Genomic DNA, 22,990 nt, shown 5'->3' on the forward strand with positions numbered 1-22,990 from the left:
CATGAAAAAATAAGTATAGGGTATCAAAGAAATGTATATAAATATATGAAATGAGTAAGTGATTTTATACCATTTCACTAGTGCTATGCCATGTATATAAAGAGAAAGATGTATAAAATAGTAATTTGCAGTTGGATAAGATTTTGATTTACTTGAATTTTGAGTAATATATATTATTTATAAAGTTAGCATTGTGGTGAAAAAGATAATAGGAGAGAAAAAAAAAGTTACATTAGCTTTTTTTAATTTCTCCAAATCTTTTGGGTTTCTAATACTATGACGGGAATGGACCCTATTCCTAAGTTAAAGTTCAATTAAAGTTAATGAAATTAGTATTTTTTCAGTCTTTGGTGTCAGCCAAAAGTGCTCTTTGCAGCACCTGCAACGCGCCCAGTAATGACGTCTTCTGCAATGCGTATGGAATTACATGGATCGGTCACATATTTAAATATGATTGTAAATTTTTTTTTATAAGCCCCATTGCTCCTACTAGTATTGGAAGTGTCCTGAGTATCTTTCTTCCATATTGCCCTCATTTTTGCCTGCAGATCCTGATATTTTATGACTTTGTGTCTCTCTGTATGCAGGACACTGTAATCACTGGCTGAGGTGATTTTAATGATCAGTATTACCTTTGTGTTCATTTCTTGGATCACTCTGTCTGGTTTTCTAGCATCTATCTTTTGAACTGTTGGTAATGGGTGATCTCATGTGATAAAAATTTCATCATTTTCTCTGATGCTTTGTGGCTCATGTTTCCAGTGTTTTCCAACCACTTCAGTACTATAATGTGTGCACAATCCCCAGTGCAACTGTCTTGCCGCATTATTATGCCTTTCAGTATACAGTCCTTCCACTATTAGTATGTCACAACCAGCAAGGAGGTGTGCGACTGTTTCCAGTTCAGTTTTACAAAACCTACATTTGTCTGTTTCTCCCACATGTTCAATAGACTTTGTAAGCCAACATGTACATAGCCCACTGTCTTGGGCCATCAATATTAACCTTTCATGTCTTGGTTTGAATTTGTCTCACCTCAAACATTCCTGTGTTCGATCCTGAACAACATGAGGTTCTTCCAGAGGGTTTCTATACTTGCAACTATATGTATGCTTTTTCCACATTTCTTGCCTTCTCATCTGGTCCTTTATCTTATATTCTTTCTTTTGTTTTTTTGGCACATTCAGTTGCTGCCTGATTTTTATCCACTTCTGGTTTGATTTCCATACCTGCTTAACACCAATATGCTTCTGCTAAATTAAGCAGAGAAGTCATCTTAGATTTATTTTCCTCATGTTTCAAAGCTTTCACTATGTTTGGGATTTGTGAGGTCAGCAGATATGTGTGGAGTTCCACGATTGCAGATCTATACATGAAATCAGTTTCAAGGAGGCCCATCCCTCCTTTGGAATGGGGAATATATAATCTTGGTATGCACTGATTTTTATAAATCATTTGGTGAGTATGAAGCATCCTTCTTGTTTTCCTATCTAATCTATCCAAGATGTTTTGGGGCCAGTCAATCACTCCAAAACTATAAGTTAGGACAGGAAGAGCAAATTGGTTTATAGCTTGGATTTTTTTCCTGGATGTCAGTGCTGTTTTCAGGATTAATTTAAGTCTTCTGACATATTCCTTACTATGTTTTATTCACATTTGTTCATGTTTTAATATTGATCCTTCATCAGTTCCCAAGTATTTATATACTCCTTCTTGCTCAAGTTCTTTTACATCACATTATTGTCCCAAACTAATGTTTTCCTGGTGTTGCAGTTTTCCTGCTTTAAAGGTTGCTTTTGCACATTTATCAAGACCAAATGACATTCTTATATCATCTGAAAAAGTTTTGACTGCTTGCAGTTGTGCTTTCAGTTCCTCATCTGATGAGCTATGCAGTTTTAAATCATCTACAAAAAGAAGATAAGTCTTTACACTTTTATTTTGTTGTTTTCTAGGAGCCAAATTATAGCCATGGCCTAAGTTGTTAAGTAAGACAGCTTAATGGATTAAGGGCAGGGCAGAATAGCAGCGGTGACAAAGAGTCACCCTGGAATATCCCCCTTTGAATTGTTATCCTTGGGATAATAATTTGTCCTTTATCATGGCTTAATTGCATAAGTGGTCTGCCACTGTTTCATGGTCACTGTAATATAGTCGATCAGTGTAGGGTGTATCTTATACGTTTTATAAGCACTATTTTATCCAAGAATGTGGGAAACTATCAAATGCTTTTTTGTAGTCAATCCATGCCATACTTAGATTCTTCTCCTTTTGACAGTTCTCCACTATGACTCATTTAACAACAAATGATCCTTTGTTCCATATGACTTTCTTTTATTGCCCCTTTATTCTACTGCCATAATTGAGCTTTTTTCTAAATGACTTTAAACTCTGTCGGCATCAATTCCCATATATAGTTTATACATCGTCGGGAGGCAAGATATTAGTCTAAAATTTTTAGTGTAGCTTGCAGATTCACTCAAGTAGGAGCAATGTTTTTCCTGTTGTTAACCAGGTTGATGTCTGCTCAGGGTGTGTATATAAATACTTCTTACTCATGGCTAAATCTTCATGCAAAGATGTTAATACTTTCAGCCAAAAATTAGGTACTGCATCTGGGCCTGGGATTTTCCATTTAGAGGCTTTTCTTAATTTTGTTTCAGTCTCTCTGTCTATTATTTCATCCCATTTCATATCCTGTACCTTTGACCCTCTTAATCTTTCTTTAACTTCTTCTATCCATTTAGCATCTTTGTTATGTTTCACAGGATCTTCATAGATACTTCTCCAAAATGTATCTATTTCTTCTTTTTTTTGGCGATCTTTTAATTCCTTATACCTTTTTTCCAAATTCTCTATAAAACTTTTTGGGTAATCAGTAAATTGCTTATTTTGTACTTTTCCTTTATATTTATCTTCGTATCTTCTAAGTTTTTCTGCCTGTGCTGACATTTTTAGTTTGTTATTTGAGATAGTGCATGATAGATCCTGGTCTGTTCTAATACTGTACATTGCTTTTATCACATCCATCTTTCTTAGTATTTTTGTTGATCTGTTCCCTATTTTATAGTCTTCTAACAATGACTTATTGTCTTAAGTGCCTTATAGTTTTCTCTGTTTGATATTTCCATGATGGTATTCAATTTCTCCCATTCCTTTCCTTCACTACCCTGGGTTCTTGTGGTAAAACTTTATCAGTTATAAATTTAGCTGCACAGTAATATATCCTGTTTACTTCTGTTATATTGCATGAATGTCTATGAGTAGTCCTAATTACTGTGTTAATTTGTTTTATTAGACTTCTGACCTTTTATTAACCTTCTGCAGTTTATTTCTTTCATTGATCATCTTCATATATATATATATATATATATATATATATATATATATATATATATTAAATCAAGCAACTCTTCTCTTAGCTCATTTTCTTCCAAACTGAGGGCACATCCCTTGTTTTCCAATTCCTGCAGGCATTCTATAGAAGGTTCTATAGCATCTTCCTTTGGTACATTCTCTTCAATTTCATCCTGTGTCATCTGTTGCTCCATCATATGGGAATTCACTTACCTATCACTCCTCAACACTGACTGCATCAGCGTTTCAAAAGTTTCCTGTTCCTTCCCTTGCTGTCTAGCTTCAAGTGAACATTTATACTTGTTTCCTATGGGAGGCTCCAAATTATCTTCATATGGCACCTGACCAACTGCTTCCTGTTCCACTGGTTTCTCCTTAATTTAGATATCCATTACTTTATCCTGTTGTCACACTTTTTTAATTAGATTTTCTACACTGAATCCTTCACTTTGCAGGTACTCCATAACTTCAGTTTCTATTTCTTTAACTTCTCCATTACTAATTTCCTTTTCTACTTTTCCTCTTTGTCTTGTTATTTTTTTGTATGTTAAAGTTTTCCAATGTCAGGATTCCTTTGCCTGTATTCCTCTTCAAATATCTTTGGAACTGCTCTTTTTGTGTTGGTTAGTTTTGCTTTCTCCTTTGCATAAATATTACACCATATTACATCTCTTTTTCTTTCCCATGTCCATATTTCTTCTTCAGATGTCTCCTGATCTTCCTGTTGGGAGGTGGGAGGTTAGCATAATGGTTAAGGTGTTTACCTTACAAACACAAGGTGCAGGGTTTGATTCTCACAGTGGATAATTGGCTAGGCTTAAAATAGCCCACAAGAATAGTTAGCCTAGTACTAACCTATGAACCTATGTTTCTCATTACTTTGGGGATTCATTCCATCATACTGTGATGTAACCTGTGTAAGTCCTTCTACATCAAATCCTTCACTTCACAGGCACTCCATAACTTCAACTTCTGTTTTTTTAACTTCTACTTTACTAGTCTTCTTTTCTACATTCCACATTTATGATATAATTTTTTATTGTGAAATTTTTCATATCTGGATGCTTTTGCCTGTATTGCTCTTTGAATATCTTTGGGGCTGCCTTCTTTACATTATGGCTTTTTCCTTTGCATACATATTGTACCATATCAAATCTCTCTTTCGTTTTTATACTTTTCAAATATCTCTTGGTTTTGTTATTTATATTTTTACACTTCTTGAGATGCTTCTTTTCCCAAACAGATCAAGGTTTCTTGCTCTATATACTGTTTTTCACAAACCTGTTGTATTAATGAACACAAATTTTCATTTGAAGCTTCTAAGAGTTTTTCTTGCAAAAGTATTTTTCTTTCCTCTAATTTCTCTCTTAATCATTTTATGTATCTTGTATCTGGAAATGCTGGGCTTTCTGCATAATAGTAATAATACATAACCTTCTGTGTATGATTCCACATTATTTAGAAGGGAGAAAACAAAAACTTGCATGAAATGTGAAGTTATGTATAATCGTTTGTATATGGGTTTCTTTTTTTCTTTAATAGTCCACTCATATTTTTTGAAGCTTGTTTTTTTAAGTTAACTGAAGAATCCATGGGTTCAGATTGACTTAAAAGGTTCTTTTTTTTTGGACAAATGTGGATGTTTCTTCGAGAGAATCAAAGTTTTTTTTTCATTCTGGCAGGGATAGTCTTATTCTTGCTGGAGAATATGAGTTGTGCTTTAGGTCCTTCCTTTCTAAATGATTTTATTAGAGGGACACATGCTCTTCTTTTGGACATTACAAGGAGTGAAAAGTCATTGTCAAACCTGATAGTTTGGTTACCATTTTTTAATGGAGCAAGAGACCAGGCAGTTCTTAAAACAAGGTCTTTGTCTTGAGTGGAGATAAATCTTACAATAATAAATTTTGGATGGCTGTTTTTACTGGCTACAGAAGTTGTAGTTAAAGACATGTGTGCCCTTTCTATCCTGAAGGATAGTGCCTCAAGTAGGTTTAGGATTTTAGGAATCCAAAAAGTCAGGAAATTAATCATATTGTCCCCCTCCATCTGCTCCAGGATGCCATCGATTCTTATGCTGTTTCTCCTGGTTCTATTCTCAATGTTGTCTATTTTTTCAATGGAGTCTGGTGTTTTCTTGAAGAAGAAAGTCTATGTTTTTCTCTCTTTCTGTTAACTTGTAGTCTATATCTGTTACAGAATCTTCCAAAGCAGCAATCAGGGTAGTTTGTTGATTAAGGACTTCATTTAAATGGTTATTTGTCTGGTGCCATCTTCTTTTATATTGTCCACTTTCAAGTTTAATTTGTCTATTTTACCCACCAAGTCTTGGACTGTAGTAAGGATTGCCTGCATTTCTTTCTTTGTTAGAGTTTCTTACTGAGAAAATTTGGAGCTGCTCAATTTTCTTTGTGTATGTGGTTTCAATGTCCCTTCTATCTGAAAGTTTGATAGGAAAATATGAAAATTTTAGCTTAAAATTTACACCAACTTGTAGCTTATGACTTCCATAATCTGATTTTAGTAGTTTTAGGTCTTTGTTGGTGAAATTAAATAAAAAATCCTGTCAGGAAAAAATGAAGATGGCAGAGCTCAAGAACTCTATTGCTTTCCACTTGCCATCCAAGCCACTCTCACCAAAAGTAGGAATTGTTTAAAAATTGCTAATCACTTTTATTTTCCAGAATATATATGCACATATAGCTATAAACACAGCTGAGAAAAATGTATAAGCTCATCACGATTATTTAGTAGAGAGAGTTATGTATTTTCTTGGCTAAAAATAGAAATATACATTGAAATCATATTTTACATGATACAGTTAAGATATCTGAACATTTTGCCTTAACTTTTACATCAAGCTGTGTTGAACAGGCCTCATACTGATTTTGTTGTTGAGCAGATTTCATAAAACTATAGCTCAGAAATGTTTTAATTACAGCATGATTGTGGACACTGAAAAGTGTCACTTTTACACATGTTTACTTGTACTACATTTTCTGTCTCTAGTTCTAACCAAATTTTTCAAATATTTAGAACTAAGCTTTGTTTTAACTTGCAGCCGTGGACAATATCTATAGTACCTTTTGCTTGTCATGTCCATGGTAACTAATAAATCTAAAGTCCTTTACTCCAAGGAATGGAATAGTATGGCACACTCCTTCCAAACTAAATATAATGCACTGTCCTGATTTTTCAAGAGTTTTGTATGTATGACATAGTGGAAGTGGCAGACAGGTGTGACAAGGTGATCATGAAAGCAGATGCCACAGATTAAGAAACTAAAGTAGAAAACAATGTCACTGACCATATAGCAAGCTTTATGTGAGATAACAAGACAGTCACTGGATGGTGGGGCTGCAAATGCTGAACAGCACAAGAGTTTGCCTATAAGAGGCTAGACATCCATGGAGAAAATTCAGGAAGCCTTTAAAGAGGATATATGGGACAGTAATGCATTTAGATGCATGCATATTGCAGTAAGTAATCCTATATACACAAAATAATCCCATGACATATTTTTCTATCTATAGTTAAATATTTATGTAAATAAGTTAAACCTGTTCAAAGTATGTTACCTGAATGAGACCCAACATATGATGATCTCTTAGAGGATTATTCTGGACTGTTAGTTGGTTTTCTATCACTCCTTTTGTCACTGCACTCTCAGAAACAACAGGCGGTAAAGTTTGAGTTAGTGGAGTAATTTGCAAAACTTAAGAAAATACTAGAAAGCAAGCTGGTATAATGGCATAGATATGACATCCCAGGTGACTGCAAAGAAATGAGCAAAGCACAGTGATCTGTGTATATATAAATATACTGTCCAGAACTGGATATTATGTCATTATTCAGCAGGTGATAAACTGAATGGACCCCCAAATAGACAAATGCCACATGAAGAATGGTGGCAGAATAATCAAGGCAAGAAAGATTGATAATAGTAGCTTCCCAAACATCCTTAGCCTGGAAGATACCTATCCAGCCATGCTCCACACATTTGTTGCCATGCCCACAAACTGCTAAAATTAATCATCAGTGAGAGCAATCTACAGACACTGACACAGTTGTGTAATTTGCAATTCTGGCATGATTTGTAGTTGACTGCATGTTCTCCATAAAGGCCACCACAACCTCCCTCTGGGACACTGCTGCTGCTGCTGCTAATGCTGCACAAGGTCCTGATGCTCTGAAATACAGAATAGAAAAACAAAGCTTAGTGGTAGGGACGTTCCTTCCTCTGAGCCAGTAATCAAGGAGACTGAAACCTCACCACTGACACTGGTGAGTTATGTTCACTTGGAACAAAGATAGATGCACATGGTATTTCTGCTCTCTGCACCAAACATAATTTTCTTAAGAGCACATAGGGAACACACTCAGTCTAGAGTCTGCATTTTTCCTCTCTCTCTTTCAAGGCCCCCAGTACAACTCCCCACTGGCACAGCTATACAGTTGAGTCCTCAGCTGAGTATCCCAGGCCAAGTCCTCCATCACCTTGTTTGTGAAACCAGTACTTTGTGTCCCTGCTCCAAGTAGCTGACACACACACACTTTTTGAAATTTGATTTTCATACACACACACACACACACACACACACACACACACACACACACACACACACACACACACACACACACACACACACACACACACACACACACACACACACACACACTCACACACACCTAGGAAAGGTTGGCATAGATTTACTAGCTATGACCCTCTGCCCAGACTGTAAGCTAGATACTGCCACCAGGATACTCAAAAGCTAGCTACTCTAAGGGTCGTACAAGGATAAGCAATTGTACTGAGTAAAATGAATACTAATATAAATAGTATTGTTTGAACTATGCAGTAAGGCTTTCAGGAGTGGCCACAGTGTCAACAAATAAATATAAGTACTCTCAAAGGTTAAAATATTCTGTAAAAAAACAGCCACAATGAAAAGTTTAAATACATTTAATGATAACTAATAAAAGAACATAAAATACTAAATATCTATTTACAATAAATACCAGAGTTTTTAATCACAGGAAATAGTAAAATAACACAGATGAACAGATTCACACAGATACAGAAAATAGTACTTGATAAGTCTCCCTATTTTCCTGATTGATCCAAAGAATTACTGTTCTCTGGTTACTTAATAAAGCAAGGCAAGATGGAGTGGGTGAGTGATCATTCTGTGTCAGGTTTCAAAAACAGACTATGCTGAGACTTCTGTCTCATCTAATACTAAAGTATCATCTCAGTGCTGGATTACAAAATGACATCACACACATCTGGTCATCTGACTTCTGGTTCCCATATTACCTCCTTTACTGGAAACCGAACCAGAATCTCACACATATGTGTTACCATACACACAGATAGAGCTTTGCTAAGATGTGTTACAGCATCTGGATTCCATAAAACCATTTCAACACTTCCACTCTTCCAGGGTACCAAGAAGTTAAAAATGATGTAGCAGGATTAATAGTCCTTGTTTTCACAGACATTTTGTCTCTGGCTGCAATCAAAACTGTATGATGCAATCTTTGTGGCCTTTCAGGTAATTTAATTTCAGACTATTTTCAAAGTTAGCAGGACAGAGATTATTCTCTTCTCTTCTAGTATCCTATGTTACAATATATTAATTCCAACAGTTACAATGCAGTCTGACATAGAGGTGATTTTTTTCTGTCCAGCAGGACCCACTGTTGGTACATTTTTAACAAAAGCAACTATACAAATACATAGGTTCATAGGTTCATAGGTTCATACTAGGCTATCTGCCCTAGGGCATTTATAAGCCTAGCCAGAATGTGTTTGGCTTTCGCCACCCATTTTAAATTAATTTTGCTATGCCCTTTTTTTGAGGTTAGTATACTGTGCCTCTGTCTAACAGTGACACAGAAGTCATACCCGGGGTAAACCTACGATCTCCCATCCACTCATCAAGATTCCTCTTGAAGAGAGTCAATGAGGGACTCTGCCTAACCTGGACTGGGATTTTATTCCAGAGTGAAGGGAGCCTCTGGGTTATGAATCTGTCCCTCCAGCATGTCCTATTTATTTCAGTGCTGAGGTTCAAGTCTCGAGCGTGTAGCTCGATAGGATTTGGATTTTCTGAGGTGCAGCATGTCCATTAATTCCGGGTTGGAAATGGCTTTATATGTCAGGCAGAGATCGCCTCTGAACAGGCGGTATGCCACTGAGTAGAGCTGGAGTTTTTTTAACCGGGCAGCATATGGCATCTGTTTGAGCCCTTTGATCCTCTTGGTGAGGTACTTTTGGGGTCTTTCCAGTTGCTGCAGGTGTCTGGTAAGGTACATCCCAAAAGGGGCATTGTACTCAATTATGGGCCTGATGAGGGATGAGTAAAGAGGCACGATGACCTCCCCTGATCTAGATGTGAATCCCTTCATGGTTAGGTGGGCTATATAAAATGTTTTTCTAACCACTTTGGCCACGTGGTTGTCAAATGAGAGACTGCTATCAACTTGGGTCCCCAGGTCCCTAATTACTTCTTCTGTACTTAATGGATTACCACCTATGTGGTAATTTGTGGGCACTTTGTTTTTGCCAAAAAGGATGACTATACACTTTTTGGCGTTTAGCTTGAGGCCATAGCTCTGGCACCAGTTGTCTGTTTCTATGAGGCCCTTTTCGAGGATGCTTGTGTTGGCTGGAGAGTCGATTATGGTGCCCAGTTTGCAGTAATCTGCGAACTTGGTCAGCCACAGTCCTTCCGTGTTGGCCTGTACCTCCGAGAAATATATACTGAACAAGAGAGGTCCCAGGACTGAGCCTTGTGGGACACCACTTGTAACTGGTTTGGAGTCTGACATGGCTCCAGCAATTCTAACCATGTGGGTTCTGTCCTTGAGCCAGTTTGCAACCCATCTAGTGACATAGGGGTTTATATTTAAGCTGGTGAGCTTATCTATAATGCCCGAGTGGGGTATTGTATCGAAGGCGTTTGCGAGGTCCAGGTAGGCTATGTGGACCACCTTCCCCTCGTCAATGGCCTTGGTGACTGTTTCAAAGAAATCAACCAGGTTTAAGAGGCAGGATCTGCCCTTAACAAAGCCGAACTGGGTAGGATCCAGTGTCTGTAGGTCCCCAATATCTTTATTTATGAGGTCCATGATTATCCTTTCCATAGCTTTGCAGACCAAGCTAGTCAGGCTTACGGGGCGATAATTTCCAGGATCCGTTGAGGCACCACCTTTGTGGAGAGGGACCACAGTTGCTGTACGCCACTCTTTGGGTACATATCCTGTAGTAAGGCTGAGATTGAACAGTAGTTTTATGTTTGGGTTTAGCTCTTCTTGGAGTTCATGTAGGAGCAGCCCGGGACACCGTCTGGTCCCATTGATGCTGTGTTTTTTGCTTTGGAGAGGGCGGCTCTTACCTGAGCATCCGAGATGTCATGGGGCAGCACTCTGCTGGAATAGATATTTGCCCTTTTGGTGGGGGGGGGGTTTGCGCTGAACCTGTCAGCTAGGATGTTGGCAATGTCTGTGGGTTCGGTGTTTTTTTTGTCATTTTGTGCTAATTCTGAGCATATCTGAGAATTACCACCCAGGTTTCTAACATAACTAAAGAAAGCCTTGTGATTGTCCTTAGTGTCCTGTGCAATTTTTCTCTCGAAGCTGGCCTTAGACGATTTTATGAGTGCCCGTAGTTTTTTGCTAATACTGATCAGAGATGCCTTCCCTTTTTGGAATTTTGCTCTATCATTTAGTAGCTTCCTCCTCCTATTGTATAGCTTGTTTATGGCTGGGGTCCACCAGACAGGACGTCTGCCTTTGGAAGATTGGGTCTTGGTTTTATTTGGGATCTCATGATCCATGCATTCCTGAAGGTGTTCATAGAATGTGTTTATAAAGGATTCTGTGGTCTGGGCCATATTTTCCACAGGCCCGGGGGCTTTGAAGGATTCCACCTCAGTTTTGAGGAGTGTGAAATTTGCTTTAGAGGTTTTTCACTGTGGTTTTCTGGGCAGGGGGTGGTGTCGGGATGTGAACATCCAGTGAGATTAGTTTATGGTCTGATCTTACCAGTGAGGGATACACTTCTGTTCTGGAGCATAGAGTCCCCATGATGGTGATGATCAGGTCCAGTATGTTCTCCCCTCTTGTGGGAGTGGTAACAAGTTGTTCCATAGCATTTGAGTTTATAAATTCTAGGAACCTTTGGGCTAGGGTGTTGGAGCTAGAGTAATGCTCCCAGTCTATGTTTGGGTAGTTGAAGTTGCCCAATATAATGGTGTTTGGAGAGACCTTCATATTTTCCAGTGTTCTCATGAAGGTCAAGTGGGGTTCCTGAGTTAGGGAGGGTGGTCTGTAGCAGGCTATAAACTGGAAGGCAGTTTTACCCACTGTTAGTTGCACATGTATAGTCTCTGATGCTTCGTGCTGTGCCACCAACCTGGAGGTGTGGGTATCTTTGACGAATATTGATACTCCCCCTCCTTTTGTGGGTCGGTCCAAGTTTTGGGGCCGAAAAGCATGGTATGAGGTATAACCTGGTAGTGCTGGGGTGCTCTCAGGAGCCTTGAACCAGGTTTCTGTTACTGCACAGATATCAATTTTCTCCATGCTAAGGAGAGTTTTGAGTGTGTGCATCTTGAGGTTTAGACTTCTGGCGTTAAGTAGCATTACTCTTAGTTTCTTATCCCTTGTGATACCTATGGAGGTGGGTTTGTCTTTTGAGCCTTGCCTAAAAAAGGCACTATGGGGGTAGCAAGAGCCTTTGCCAATATCTGAAAGCCCAGAGGTGACAGGTGCAGGCCGTCCCTAGCGAAGCATCGTGGCTTGTCGAGCATGTCATCCCAGGCTGACAGGCATTGGATCCCCTTTGAATGACACCAATAATTAAGCCAATTGTTGAAATTGATCATCTTGTCTTCATATTGTGGCATCATTCTTGGTGAGGATAAGATGCTACTCAAGGTCAGGGTCATACCGGCCTGGGCCACATGCTCAGAGAGCTCCTCTATGTCTCTTTTCATGTAGTCCAGGGAGGTATGTCTCAGGTCATTCACACCAGCATGGACAATGACTGAGTCATATTTGTACTTGCCTTGGAGTGACCTGAGAGCTTGTGTTATGTGGCGGATCCTAGCACCTGTACAAATCAGCTTGATATACAAATGACATATAATTATTTACAAAGCTCCAGCTAGCTATGCTGGAATATATTACACACACACATCCCTACTTCTCCTGGCATAGCTGGCAATACCGCACATCATGACGATGGTCATCAATATACAGAAATAAATAAACATTTTTTGCAGCTGCACATAACATGCTAGCAGTGCATTAAGATATACATCTGTATATCTCTTACAAATGTCAAGAAGGGACAATAGGTAAGGAGATGTATGACAGGCAAGAATCACTCTTCGCACATTGCATCTGTGTGTAAAAGTAGCAGAATTCAGCTCTCAAGCATGGCTTCACAAGCAATGGTTGTTGCTAAATTTGCATACATGGTAGAATAAGGTGGCAACATTATCTGCTTAGTCAAAGTAAAGTCGATCAGAAGCAGAGGTACTAGCTGTCTAGCACAACAGTTGCCACTACTAAGTGATAGTGCTTCAGATAACAGGATCCTGCAGTGTGGAGGTGCAGACAGCTTTATAATGTACACATGTCACACAGCACTAACAACACTTGCACTGAAAATGTCAGTGCATGACCAGAAAGAGCAAAAAGAACATCAACTAGTAGGTTATATTATTGTAGACATTCATGATGGACACACATGCTAAACACATAAATAAAAGTCCCACAAGGAACATCAGCAATCTAGTATGCCTATTAGAAAACCTGAGCCATGTAAATAATACAAATGATACTGATGGAAGATGGACAACACTGAATTAGTATCATGTAGTAACTAACATAGCTGTATAGTCTGTGACTATATCATGTCTGTCCACTTTCTGAGTTAGAACAGGATATTTGTGTTGCAGATATGTCAAATGCATTGGTCTGTTGTGTTATACAACACTGCACATGCCATCTGTACATGTTTTATAGAAATTTCTTTTTGCATCCCCATAGACACAGCTGAGCACTGTATAAATAACTAATGTTACACACAGACAAAGGATAGTCAAACCCATTCTGTACACACAGAATCCTCTGAATTGAACAATGTTCACATATTTTCATCATTTAAGGCAGAGGTGCTGAAGAATATCAAGCCTCATAGAACCAGCTGTGCACTATGCCAATATGATGCCCAAATTAGGTACGGGCATGCAGGACAGTTAAGCTTATTTTTCCTACATGAAGCAAGCTGCATGCTATACAAATATACTGCCAATGTTAGGAGCTGCCATGTAGAACAGTTAAGCACATTATCCCTTCTTGCAGCTAGCAATGCACTGTGCCATCAGTTCTGCACAGTGCAGACATACAGACATAACTGCCTGCAGTAGTGTTCCATCAAAAGACCATGGCAGTACTCTTCCCACAGTATAAGCATGAGCACATAGTCATTACGCTCCCACATAATGCAACATGTGATGTCTGAGATAATGAGGTAGCAGTCCACCATGTCAGCACATTTGTATGGTGCAGACATAAGTGCATACTAGTTAGTTACACAACCATTCATATATTGCACCATACCAGTGCTTCTGCATAGTAGAGAATAAGAACCTAATAGCTATCAGTACTTTATGACAGAAGCATAAAAACCTGGGTATATATCAGTCCATTGAAACGGCTGAGAAGTGAATACCAGATGTTTGAACTGTAAAGTTTGAACACTGATTATCGCAAAGCCGCAGAACACCGAATTCTTTCTCAGGGAAAGAATTCAGTGGGCCGTTTATGTGGCTTCACAAATATCAGGACTGTGGTGGGAAGTTATGGGTCGGGTTCAGGTAAGTGTGTGATTGTGTGGAAGTTAGGGTTAAGGCATGGATTAGGTGAGTTAGGGTTAGGGTGCGGGTGAGGTGGGTGTGCAATAGTGACAGACTTTTGGGTTAAGGCGGGATAGGTGAATTAGGGTTAGGGCAAGGATCAGGTGAGTGTGCAATAGTGACGGACCTTATGGTTAGGGTTTGGGTTAAGGTAAATGGATAGGTAGTAGTGTATGTACAGTTTAGTGTAGGGTTATATGTAGGATTTTAAGTGTATGTGTGTGGATTGATGTGTTTTTGGTGTGCTTGTGTTGTGTGTATGTTTCTTGGAACAGCGATCCTTTTCCCTGGGAAAATAATCGCTGTTCTAAGACTTCAATGTTTGTGCAATTCGTGGTTTGAAGTTCGAACATATGGTGTTCGAATTTCAGACGTTTCGGTGAAGTGATATAGACCCTAAAAACGTAGTACTTAACATTTCTTCTATGGTTACATTACACAATGTGAGTACTTTACATGGTGCAACCATGTGCACATACCAGTTACAAGTGCTACTGTGTTTACAATGTACCATACCACCACTTTGCTTAGTGTAGACATAAGTACATAATAGTTAAAAACACTTTTTCATGGTGCAAGCATAAGCATTAAGTACCTTACTTCACTACTGTACTTAAAGTGCACAGTGTCGGTACTTCAGTATGGTGCAGCCATGAACACATGCCAGTTACCTGTGCTACCACTGGTAAGTGCACCATACCAACATTTCTACATTATGCAATTAGGAGTACGTATTAATTATCTTTACTGCCATGCTAATGGTATGCCATGCCTACACTTGGCATGCTGCAGCCATGAGCACATTGTAGTTATCTGCACTATCTGTACTTCTGTATGTTGAAAGCAAGATTACTTAATACTTATCTTTACTAAATTTATTTGAAGTACACCATGCCTGCACTTCTGCATGATAAAATACAAGCACATTGCAGTTGCATCCATTACCATGCTTATAGGGCAATATACCAGCACTTCTGTATAGCGCAAGCAGGAGTACCTAGTAGTTACGTTCACTTCCATGCTTATAGTTCATAGTATGCATTGTTTATGAATGATACACACAAGGGCACATGGGTAATGCCGTACATTACTATGTTAGCAGTTTACCACAGCAGTGCTTTCTCAGGTATAAGTGTGTAGCTCTTATACATTTGCTAGAATTTCACTGGCTAACTTACAAAAACAGATAATGTTCAAGGAATAAAAGAACAGTCATGCCAGTTTTTCCAAATATAGTTGATTATTGTGAATTGTCATTGATTCAGCTTAATAAACATGAGAAAAAATATTATGCAGTAAATCTGGTTATGAAAATAAAACTGCTTATCCACTGAATGACAAATGCAGTCTTAATAATAACAGTGGCTTTATATATAGGGGTTGATTTTTTTTTTTTTAGCTAATGGGAATCCAAATCTGCTTCCATTTTTGAGGCCCTCATGATTGGTCTTCAGACAACAGCATAGCACAAAGTTCATTTAAGTCTGGAGTCAAGAATGGACTAATCAATGGTTGATCAGAAAGAGAATGAACAGTAAGAAGTGGAAGGTGAAGGAGCTGATGACATGGCTAATGCAAATAGACAACATTCATAGTGATACTGCTGGAAGAGTATTTGTGATCCCAGTTCTGTTGTTGACAGAGCTGTTTGTGCCAGTAGCTGAATAAAGATTTATAACTTATGTTTTGTTCCATGAGCTGTTGGTAGTTTAATATACTTAGGAAAAGTTTTTCTTTCACATCTGTGGGGCATGCCAATGTAATTGATGTGAAATGTACTTGATTACTGAATTTGCAACTGCTAATGCAAGATAACCCATGCACACCCTATTTGGTACTGTTTTGCATGAACAGAGTAATGTTAATCCTCTCTGTCTCTCTTTTTCTAAAATATTACAGCAGCCTTCAAAAAGCCATTGGATCTGATATCAGAATGTTATTAATTAAAATAGACATTTATCATTTTTTGCAGCATGAATCAACAAGAAACTCAAACATGAATAAACTGAATAAATATGAAATATGAAGGCTGATAATAGGGTGGTGCTGTAATTATGAAAACTGAAGTATCGTAGAGAAATATTGGATTTACTATCTGTATTTGTAGAATATGAGATGGTAAGATTGAGTGACATTCCATTTGCTTGAAATCACAAAGGCAATCCCCAGGATTCAAAGAAATCTGTGTAGGCTCCCTGTACAGCCTACACAGAATGTATCCATGTACACGGCCACTGTTCCCCCTCAGAAGCGCACCATTCATATTAATGATGGTGCACTGCCAAGGGAGAGCATAGTAACAGAGATATTGAATCCATGTAGGCATTAGTGTAGAGGCTGTCCCTTGATTGTGGATTGTCCAGGAAATTCCTGGACAGATGTTATGCACAGGAAAAGAATACCTGTAATGTACACTGTTGGTGTAGAAATATACGTGCACAGTAGTAACTTCTTTTATATTGTTTTTTAATGCCCATTAGTACATTGTGCCACAGAGCTCAGCAGTACCAAGTTGTGTTCCGGAGTCTCTGACAATACAAATAAAAACAATCACCCCATGAAATGTCCAATATCTTCAGATAAATGCCTCATTCAGAAATAAAAAAATAGCCACAAACTAAATACAGAACAAGGGAAGATGAATGGCAGAATTCCAAGTCAAAATATTTTATTGTTCAACAATAACACCCGTAAGCACTTTCACAGTAATTCTCCTACTTCATCAGACGTTCAACAACTGCTCAGTAACATTCATTTAAATAATAACCTCCATTACACTTCAAAATCATCAAACATTAATTAGCTATAATTAAAAACAAGCTAAACTGTGCCCTGAATAAAACAGCTTAAAATGTTTCAGTAGTGCTCTATAAGCTGCACTTTTTGCATATATAAAAACCTTCAAAAGCCATAATGATATTATAATTAAATTAAAAACATATATCTATATCTGAATATATATATATATATATATATATATATATATATATATCCAAGAAAAAGCGTCACTGTCCACAGGCGCAAATAAATCCAGTCCCTTGGATGTGAAAATAACGATTTATTGAGTAATCCACAAGATGCAACAAGAAAAACAATAGAACGCTCTCACAATGTTTTCGTCGTCCACTTTATCAATATATAAACAATTAAAATGTAGAACTTCTTATATATCCCACAGTTTCCCTCCAAAAAACAATCATTCAATTATTCAATAAGTGCAATTCGTTTGGAAAAACAGCATAAGTTGCATAAAATCCTGTGTGACATGAATTAATGTGTGGATAATAACTTTTTGACTTTTTCTAAAAACTGACTAAATAATCATAATTCAGTATTGTTTTCTCTAGATAGTGAATATAGTGGTGTGTATACATTCTAAGTAAATAATAAGTGGGGTAAAGTAAAACCATCATAAGAGTGGAAGAACAATCATTCTAAAAGTAATGGCACCATCTAGTGGTCAGGTCACAAATAACAAATCTGTAGAGTTCATTTATTTCAGTGATTAAAAGTACTTGAAATATAGAAAAAAGGATAAAAAATTCATAATAGTAAAATTTATCTTGTTAATAAATAATGCTTAATAAATATTATAAATAAATTATGAATAAATACTTTAATGTTAAATAATTATTAACAATTTGATAAGCATGGTAGGTAAACTATAATTTTGCAGCTCTTAACTTTAATACTGGTTTGAGAGAAAGCATTTCATTAATTCCTGGACTTTTTCCAGCATCTAAAATCACTTGCCAATACAATTCTCTGTATTCAATCTGTGTTTCCCACATACCACCTCTGGGATTAACAGGTATCACATCTAATACAAAAAATTCAAAACTTGAAGTGCAACATTTCAGCGAGTGTTTATAAAGTGCATTAGTATCTTTCCTTACTTTCATATCATATAAGTGCTCATATATCCTTTGCTTGAGCTTTCTCTCGCTTTTGCCTATGTAAAATGACTCACATTTCGTGCATGTGGCAATATAAATGATGCCCTTCGTGTCACAATTTGCAAACGTATTCAAATACAGTTTCTTTTTTCTGGCTTTCAAGAATATATATTCACTACATTTTAGGTGAGCACAATACTTGCACCTCCCACATTTGAATAAGCCTTTTTTCTTTGTTAACAAGTTCTGGTTGTTCACCTGAAACCTATTCTCCACAATGTTTTTAATAGTTTTGCCCTTTCTGTATGTGCAAGTGAATTCATTATCAAAAATGCCTTCTAGGTCAGAAATTTTTGAAAAATTTTTCCATTCCCTCTGAAAAATCCTTCTAATGAGATTTGAATTTCCATCAAATGTGGATATTAAACCTGGTTCATATTCACCAGTAGACATATTTTTCTTATTTAGATTTTTTCAATTTCTGGTTTACCCAGAATTGGTGCAAATCTGTCATTTCTGTTTTCTAACACTTCTGCTAGAACTAAATTGAAAAGATCAGGTGGATATGCCCTTTTATGGAACAATTCCCTTAGAAATTCTACTTCTTCAAGAAATGTTAAATTGTCAGAGGTCATACGACTTGCACGTACTAGTTGTCCTTTAACAACCCCCTTCTTTTGGTGAAAGGGGTGACAACTGGAAAAGTGCAAGTAAGAGTTTGAGAATGTTTCTTTCCTATATATACTGGAGGTGAAATTGCCATTACTTTTTTTAATTTTTACATCTAAAAAATGAACTTCATTCTCATTGTAGTCAGAAGTAAATTTCAAAAAACTAGATGTGGTGTTCAAGTGTTGTTTAAAATTGTTAAAAGTTTCTGCATTACCATTCCAGATGAAACATAGGTCATCCAGAAACCTAGTGTGTATATCCAGAAACCTAGTGTGTAAAACACAGTTGTCAAAGTAAGGTGATGTGTAAAGAAATTTCATTTCCCAGTATGTCATAACGGTGTTAGCATATATGGTGGCACAATGGGCACCCATCGCCACTCCCCTAACTTGCCTAAAGTATTCTCCTTGAAAATAAATGAAGTTGTTTTTTAATATAATCTCCATAAACATTAAAACATTTCTGAACTCAGTTTGGGTCAACTTTTTACTGTACACTAAAATCTCCTCAAACCATAACATGCCTATGTCATGTGGGATGCTTGTAAACAGGTCAATGACATCCATTGTGGCAAAAGTGACATTGTCTGAATATAGTTCTTTTTTTAACCTTCTTAAAAAGTCCCAAGAGTCTTTCAACACAGCTGTGTTGAAATCCAGTATACCTTTAGTTTTAAAATCAACATATTTTGCTAGGGGTGCTGTGACTGAACCATCTGCAGAGACAATGGGTCTTAGAGGGGGATCCAAGTTGTTCTTGTGTACTTTGGGAATCCCAAATATACATGGGACTTTGGGCTTTTCTACTGATAAGTAGTCAAAAGTGTCTTTGTCTATAGAGCCTTCCAACAACATGTCGTGTAAAATATTGTGAATTCTTTGATTAGCTATGTTGATTTCATTAATAGAGGCTCTAGTGTACTTGTCAGTGTCGTTTAGTATATCCATAATTTTCCCTTCATAAACTATTGTATCCATTAGTACCATGCCCCCACCCTTATCTGGTTTCATGACCCTTAAATTCTTGTTGTTACAGATTTCTTTTAGAACAAGGTTCTCAGCATGCGTTAAATTGGAGTGCGTTTTTTGGTAAAGTAACCCCATTCTAATTTCATTTTCCACTTTGTCTTCAAAATTCTTTAATTGTGGATGAATGGGTGGATTGTACAGACTCTTTCTTTTTAAACTTTCTGTGTTAAAACCTGTAGCTGTTTGTTTAAAAATTAGCTGCAAATTCTTTTTCCTGATAAAAAGTTTAATATCAACTAAAAGTTTAAAAATATCAGTTCCTTTATTAGGAATAAAAGTGAACCCTTTAGAAAACAAATGAAACCATGCTGTGTTTAAATGAATGATGGTGTAGTTAAAAATGTTAAAACCATCAAAAGACCATGTGTGTAAGTCCTTAGTAATATTAGATGGTAAACCTTCAGTATCTAATTCCAGTTGCGTTCTTTTCCTGGGGACGACTGCCACCCCCTCCCCCTGTAGTTTTTTGAGTTGTATGTGACCTTCCCTTTTTCCATTAGTCTTTCAGACCGTCTGAGTACAGGAAACTCTTCTTCCAAAAGCAACTGTCCTGTGTTGTCGTTATCATTAATGTAATAAACTTCATTGTCTTGTTTTTCACCCCATCTCCCAAAATCCTTCCTGTATACTTTTCTAGGTTTAGGGTAATGTAATTTATCCTTGTACTCTTTTACATCTCTATCAATTTTACCCATCTTTCTAGTATGAACGTCCTGACATTTTGATTCTAAGTTTTTTAATAGTTTGTGGTATTTCTCTCTTTCACTATCTACTGTGTACATCATATCTTCTATAACAGCTTTGTTGATTTTGTCAATATCTCTTTGCAGTTTCTCCATTTCATTCTCGTTGTTTCTTATAATAGCCCTCATAATCCCATAACCACAGTTGTCAAAAACAGTAATCAATTCATCATGAAAGGCAGTACCTTCAATAACGTGATTTGGGTATTTACAAACCCTAAGTCCCTTTGGGACAATGTTAATGGATAAACAATGTTTTAAATAACTATTGTCCATGTCCAAAAGTTTGTATTTATACAAATAAAAGTCTAAGTCTTCCAACATAGCATTGTAGCTTTTTTTGTTAAACTTTGGAACAAGAGATTGCTCAAAGTCGTATTTTGTGTTCAAAATACGTGTAACAAGCTTGCCAGTACCTGAAACGCTGCTGACACTAGTCGGTGACCTCCTTATGTGGTTCCATTGTGTTTGCGCTTCTGTCCTTGCGTTGGAATTGTCAGGAACATCGTCCCTGGTAATGTGAGGAAAACCTTCGATGTCAGAATCATCTGAGGGTAATATTTCATTCTGGATAGGAACTGTGTCTTTAGTGTTTCGAGCGTTACGCTGTAAAGCATCTGGTTGAGCCTGCTGATTTCCTGGTATAAGCGTAGCAGAGATGAACGTGGCCAAGGATTGGCTAAGCGGAGTAAGCAGGCTGATAAGCTGAATCACTTTTAATCACTGAAATAAATGAACTCTACAGATTTGTTATTTGTGACCTGACCACTAGATGGAGCCATTACTTTTAGAATGATTGTTCTTCCACTCTTATGATGGTTTTACTTTACCCCACTTATTATTTACTTAGAATGTATACACACCACTATATTCACTATCTAGAGAAAACAATACTGAATTATGATTATTTAGTCAGTTTTTAGAAAAAGTCAAAAAGTTATTATCCACACATTAATTCATGTCACACAGGATTTTATGCAACTTATGCTGTTTTTCCGAACGAATTGCACTTATTGAATAATTGAATGATTGGTTTTTGGAGGGAAACTGTGGGATATATAAGAAGTTCTACATTTTAATTGTTTGTATATTGATAAAGTGGACGATGAAAACGTTGTGAGAGCATTCTATTGTTTTTCTTGTTGCATCTTGTGGATTACTCAATAAATCGTTATTTTCACATCCAAGGGACTGGATTTATTTGCGCCTGTGGACAGTGACGCTTTTTCTTGGTTTTAGTTTATTTTGTCGCCACTTGCTCCATTTTACACACACACACACACATATATATATATATATATATATATATATATATTTAAGACTATGTATGTATATTGGATGCTATGATTATATAAGAGTATGTTCTGCCTCCTTAATGGTATTGCTCTGAGGACAGATTATAAAGGGACCTTATCACTGAGTCCTTTACCAAAATCTGCTCATAGTCTAATAATCTATTTTCTATATCTATATCTATATCCCTATTCTCTGGGTCTGCTGTCAGAACTGGCCAAAACTTCTTATACATATCCAACACAGTTCTAGCATTACTTACATACTTCACTAACAATAAAATACTTATATAGATCATAATTCAATATTCTTATAGCAATACATAATTATGACTATCAGACACTTGGCTGTCCACCAGCTGACATACTACTTTGTAAATAACCTACACGTTTTCAGCAATGCCTGAGGCCTAATATTGTCAAACACCTTGTCAGGCCATGGTAGGAGGAATGAGTAATATTCCCCTCATCCATTGCATAGTTTAACACTCAATGAGGTCCACCGGTTAGGGTAGGCATAATCTGCCTTTGAGCAAAGCATACTGTGTTTGGTCCAGTGTCAGTTGGTGTATGACATTTTCACTGATTATTTCCATGATACCTCCTTTCATTGGTTTACATATCAGACTGAGAGATCTGGGGGCACTGCTTGGCACTGCATGCTAGTTGTCCCCTGCGCAACTGAGTAATGCATTTACTTTCATCATGCTCCAAAAAAACAGTCATCCAAGGTGTCTGTACAGAGCACAGGCAAACTATGGAGGGAAGGGTAATATGTATACCCTGTCAAGGTAAGGCAGAGAATTTACACAGGTATTCTGCAGTTGGACACTACTCAAGCAGTGTGTACTGAAAGGACACAATTAGCTTGTGAACAATGTGGAAAGCAGGGGAGTCCCCTGAATTGCTGGTTCCTGGCTACTAATAATGCTGGTCTCACCACAACGACTCTCTCCTGGGATACCATGCTCCACAACTTTTGCAGGACACAGCCTGTTTGTTCATCCACTTAGCTGCCCCACATCATGAATGGCTATGTAGGCTGCACATATCCATTTCCAGGTACATGCT

Source organism: Protopterus annectens, chromosome 11.part0 (genome assembly GCF_019279795.1).
Source record: "Protopterus annectens isolate FY-2018-M chromosome 11.part0, PAN1.0, whole genome shotgun sequence".
Classification (NCBI taxonomy): Eukaryota; Metazoa; Chordata; order Ceratodontiformes; family Protopteridae; genus Protopterus; species Protopterus annectens.